Genomic DNA, 5735 nt, shown 5'->3' on the forward strand with positions numbered 1-5735 from the left:
GATGTGGAAGATGGAGCTTGTTTCGATAGCCAAAGGTGTCAACAATCTTACACATAACACCAGGATGTTAACATTCCAATCCTCCGGCTCTTATAAATGATCATTGAAAAATAAGGATATTACATTACATAACTTTAGTCAAAACCTTAAAAAATACATAACATAATGGTGGTAATAAAATTTCCAGACAAAAAAGGAATTGGATGGGAAAGCAGACGTGGTAGCCAAATCTGTCGCCGGTAATCGAACAAACCAACGACATCTAGTGAAAGACTCAACTGATCCCGGCGTTCGCGAAGTTTCCGGTAGCCTTCCGGGAAAAAAAAGATCACACAGTGGAATACTTAACCGTTGATTTCGATTAAGTTTTTCGTTTTTCCGTTAAATCAGCTGATTTAAAATAACAATAATTAAAATCATATTTCTAATTAGGAATTCAATAATGGAAGAAAAAAGGTACGTTTCACCTCATTAAATGTTTACGAAGTAAGTCGAGGCGCCACCGCTATAACTAAATGGAAGGGGAATAGGAAAGAGAGGGAATGGGGGCTCGAAAACAAGTGGAAAAATCCATTCGCTTAATCGTCTCAGCAGACGGAAAAGGTATTGAAGTATACATGGAAAGTTGGTGAGTTTCACTGGTAATTATAGTATATTTTCAAATTTTGTCTTTGACTTCTTCTCTCTGATAGAACATAGAGAGCTGTCTTAATTTTTTCTTTTCTTTGCAATGTAATCTAGTTACGTAATTGGTGAAATGGGATTACTGATCTACTTGTTATTTATGCTTTTCTGATTACTGATACACATGCATTGGCACATGCAGGAAATGTACTAGATGGTAATGACACTCAAGCCTCTGATTGTGCGCCAGCCAAGTGTCAACAACTTTGCAATTGGATTGAGATTGTGGAAGCTAGCTAGATAAGCTAGCAAGATAGTGGAAGGTTTTTTTTTCAGCATTGTTTTGTAGTGCATGTGCCTGGCTATTCTGAAATCTGTGATGTAAAATACTTGGTTGTGTACCAGGGAACAATGTGTCCAGATGAATCACAGTTGCAGTACCTACTGAGTTAAGACATATTTTTAAAAATTCAACATGTTATTGGCATAAATGTAAATTCGCAAATTTTACTGTTTCAGTAGCAGAAATATCCATCCCCGGGGAATCTGGAATATGGTAGTATCAGGATCTTACCGATATTTCCAGGAAGACTGCTGAATAACTCCACTGAAGAAGTCAATCAGTAGATAACAATGATCATCTATTTTGTTGAACCGTTTGTGATGGAAATCTTGTCTCTTAACTGTTACAGTGGGGGGTGTTACATGGTGTGAAGGAGTTTTGCAAATGTGATTTAGTGTGGTGGCGAGGGAGGATCCAGAAATTGAGAAGCACTTACAGCGGAAGAAACGGAGTGCGCAGTTTCACGACTACACCGTCGAACAAGTGAGTTTACGATGACGTTCTGTAATGTGTCTGGGTGTCTAGTTCTTACGGGGCATTATTGCAAGTCGTTATCAGGTTATTGAGTTGAGTGAAGGTAGTGAGATGTTTGTAAAACTCAGTGTAAACGTAGCTTCTCTATTGTCTAAGCTTAATTTATCCACTATATTGTCATTGAATGAGACAGATAATTGCTAATTTCCCTAATCGGACTTTTGTAAAGTTTTTGCAGTAGCCGCAACTGGTTGTGATATTTAAAGGGCTGCATTTTTCTGGACAACAACTCGTTTCTCCTGGTATAACGTTCGCTAATGGAGTTGTCGTCGGAGACGGTCTAGCACTATTTTTTCCAGGGCAATAACTGTCATGCCCGATGTGCCTGATTGAATGCGCCAGATTTTAAGCTAACTTTGTTTGGAGATATTTTTGTTTGACGATTTTGAATTGACTTAACCTTCAGCAGCCTTTCCTTATGCCGATTAAAATCCGTCAGATCTCATTGAAGTACAACAAGCTTTTAATGCAATTATGGAAACAATCGCTTGGGTCGAATTCAAACAAGACCTTTGGTAAATTACTTATATAATTCGAATCTCTTATGCTTATCTTAGTTTTGTTTTCTTACTATAGATACTAAGTGGATTTACGAAGGCTCCTTATTGGGACAATATACCAATTTTACACTGGATTCGGACCCACATTTCTACTTTATTTTGAAGCATTTTAGCCATATCCGAAAGGAACACCTCTGCAGAACCAAAAGTGGCCTTTTAACGTGGATAATTGAATTTTCATGTTATGTCACGTTTGGTTTTCACATAGAAATCGAACTAGACGCTTTTCAAGTGCAAGACCATAGAAAGATTGCAAAGATAAATCTTTGAAGTAAGTTCCATAAGCAGAAATGTTTGCTCTCATTTGTGTTTTTTTTTTCTAGATAAATGTCGTAATAAATGGAAAATGAAGTTTCAAAAGGAGGCTGGAATTTTTGTCAATGCTGACGTTTGGAAACTCGATCTGAAATCCCCATGAATGAAGAACATTCTCCAGCATTATGGTATTTGTCATACATAAATTGAAGTGCATATCTGGGCTCCCTTCTTTCTGTGGCCCCGTTTCCCCTTGACTCATAATAAGCCCGTAGGGGGTCATGCCCCTACTGTACGGTATATATAAAAATAACATATACCGAGGTTTGGAGGGCTCTGGCCGGAAAGGGGACGTGGGCGTCCGCTTAGTCCGATGATGTGTTCACGGAGGGCGATGTGGCTACCCACAAATCCGAATTAAAGGTTAATCGCTCCTGTAAAAATGTTCCAAATCTTCAGCTCTTCTTCCGGCTTCTCTTAGCCAATCACCGGGTAATCTCCCCGGTGGGTCAACAAGGCAGTGTCTCCCCCTGCCTGGGTTGACGGCAACTTTTGAAAGGGCTATTATGCCTTTTTAAAGTTGCAAAATCATTTATATGTGCAGAGTAATGTCAATACAATTTATTTTTTTTAAACAAAAAAAGCAAACTTGTGTTTTTTATTATGTTACAATTTGCTGATTTTTTTTTTACTCTTTTTTCTGATTTTTTTTTTATTACGTTTTATTTCCATTTCGTACTGCTGCTGCTGCATTTTGCATTTTGTGATCTATTCTCGTTGCTGTGGTCGCTATCCACGTTGGTTATAGTTGTAGCTTGTAGGTAGTAGCTTCGGAACGATTATTCTTTTATTAATCACTGTTGACATTCTAATAATTGATTTATGTTTCATAGCCGGTAATTGACTACAATCCGTTTTCGCTGTTTATACTTTTCATTTTCAGTAACTATTGGGAGTCGAACCCTGATATTCGGCATTGCTCGCCGATGCTCAACCATAGAGCTATAGTCACTTACAAATTTTTTCTTCTATACCTTGAGTGAACGCACGGTAATATTGTATAGTAAATGTTTGTCGCCTCGCTATATTTTTTGTCAATCTGAAAAGTGTTTGTATAAGTATCATAGCTTATGTGTAGAGTGTCCGGCTACGGAAGCAGAAGGCTGAGGTTCGAACCCAGTCCAAGTCAATAGGTGAACTTGTTACTATTTTATTGAATATGTAAAATAGCATGTCCTGAGATGACTTGCAAAAATGGTTTCTATAGAATGTAACACATGGCTCAATGGTAGAGCATCGGCTTCGTAAGTCGAATGTTTAGGGATCGATCCCCATAAGAGTTCAACTATATAATTAAAGATTCAAGTGCTGCAATTATACGCTACTGTGATATCAAATGTTTCTAACATTGCAATTGTTCGCAAAAATATATAATCTAAATAAGACATTACTTGAGGCAGCAATATTGCTGCGAATTGAAATGATAGCCTCGCTTGAGAAATCAGTTTGTTGATTTTAAACAGTGATTTATAAAATGATTGACATATCAATTTATGCCACTACCTTACATGATGTCTACCATACACATTGCACTTGAGTGGGATTCGAACCCACAGATATCAGCTTACTAGACTTACGCTCTACCATTGAGCTACTTGTGACATTTCTGTAAAGTTTAAGACTTCAACACATTAATGTGACAGTGCGCGCGAGTCAATAGAAAACCAAATCCCAATGGGGGGATATAGGGGGGCAGATGCCAGAAAAGCAAGGCGTCCGCTTCCCAACTCGAAAGTCTCCTGGTTCGATTCCCAGGTCAGGTTTCCTATTCCACGGGCTTCCTACCTTCCCAGGTGTCACGATTCCACGGGGCCAGTCGAGTTGGGAAACTTCGTGCGAAGCACGCGAACGGATATTTTACTAACAGTTAATCTCGTAACCAGTAACAAATTTTAATAAATAAGTTATGTTTCTCTGTACTGAGTATTTAGAAACTAATATGTTTTACAACGGATTTTAACCGTAGGCGTTAAGCTCTTTCTAGATAGATCATAGCACATCTATTCCGACATTTGGAAAACGTTTACATGGTGCTTCATTCATTTCAAAGCATATACCTTTGTTTACATATCGTTTCAATTGCAACTGTTATATTCATTTGATTTATTTGGGACCTGAACCCTTAATCTTCGGCGTACAATGCCGATGCTCAACCACTGAGCCATGAATCATGTAATCAGCTTGTCTGTTTTTCTGAATCTACTAAGGACAACATATTTACACTTAGAATAATTTCTATCGCAAGTTTTAAGATAAATATACATTTATTCACTCATATACTGGATGTATTCAATTATGAGATAATCTTTTGGGGATCGATCCCTATACATTCGACTTTCGAAGCCGATGCTCTACCATTGATCCATGAGTTACATTCTACCGAAAACTATATTTGCAGGTTATTTTAAGACACCGTATTACACATTCAATAATAAGAATCAGAAAAATGTGAATTGTTTGCTTGCGATTTATACTGGATTTGAACCTATGTCTCCTGGTACCACAGACGGATACTCTACACAATAGCTATATCACTTCTGCATGATTCCACTTTGTTTATGAGACTATCAATCAGTACAGCGAACCGCCATCTATTACACATTTTTAAAATTATGAATAACATCAAATTTAATCTACTTGGTTATGAAATGTTTATATGGATAATTTTTAACATCTGACTGGATTTGAACCATATAATTCTTGCACCGTAGCCGGACACTCTACATATAAGCTGCAACACTTATATGGTAACAAAGGAGACTAACAAATAGCATATCGAGATGAGATACATTGACTATATAATAATATTGTGACTCAAGCGATAAAAGAGAGAACTTATATGTGAATTTTGCCTAAGGATTAAGTATCATACTAGGTTTGAACTTTAATATTCTGACACCGTAGCCAGACACTTTACAGATAACCTACGATACTTACACGATCGCTGATCATACTGGCAAATATGATAGCAAGAAGAAAACATTGACTATACAAAATGATCGTGCGTTGATTAAAGGTATAAAAGATTGAAATTATATGTGACAATAGCTCAATGGTTGAGCATCGGCAAGCTATGCCGAATGTTAGGGTTCAATACGCAATAGTTACAGAAAGTGTAATTGGAGTCATGTGTGTATGTATGGTTCTGGTGTCAATTATGTAAATGTGTCAGTTATAATAAAATGTGTCATTGTGTGATTGTGTAAATGTTTCCTACACATTAATAATACAAAAATTACAAAGTAATCAATGTCATCCATCAACAGTCATTTGTCATGATTGTGTAGCCGAAGATAATCGTGTAAGACGAATTAGGAAAAAAAGCATTTGTCGTGATAAGGAAAAAAAGTACAATTAAA

The 5735-nt window shown here is 37.1% G+C and overlaps 1 long non-coding RNA gene across 1 annotated transcript; it reads left to right on the forward strand.

The window, feature by feature from the left end:
- The first annotated feature begins 746 nt into the window (after positions 1–746).
- LOC130690256 (uncharacterized) lies at positions 747–1959 on the forward strand. Its single transcript, XR_009000925.2, has 3 exons — positions 747–1247; positions 1317–1450; positions 1671–1959. It is a non-coding gene; the product is annotated as an uncharacterized LOC130690256 (long non-coding RNA).
- The last annotated feature ends 3776 nt before the right edge of the window (positions 1960–5735 follow it).

The sequence above is a fragment of the Daphnia carinata genome, chromosome 6 (genome assembly GCF_022539665.2).
Source record: "Daphnia carinata strain CSIRO-1 chromosome 6, CSIRO_AGI_Dcar_HiC_V3, whole genome shotgun sequence".
Classification (NCBI taxonomy): domain Eukaryota; kingdom Metazoa; phylum Arthropoda; class Branchiopoda; order Diplostraca; family Daphniidae; genus Daphnia; species Daphnia carinata.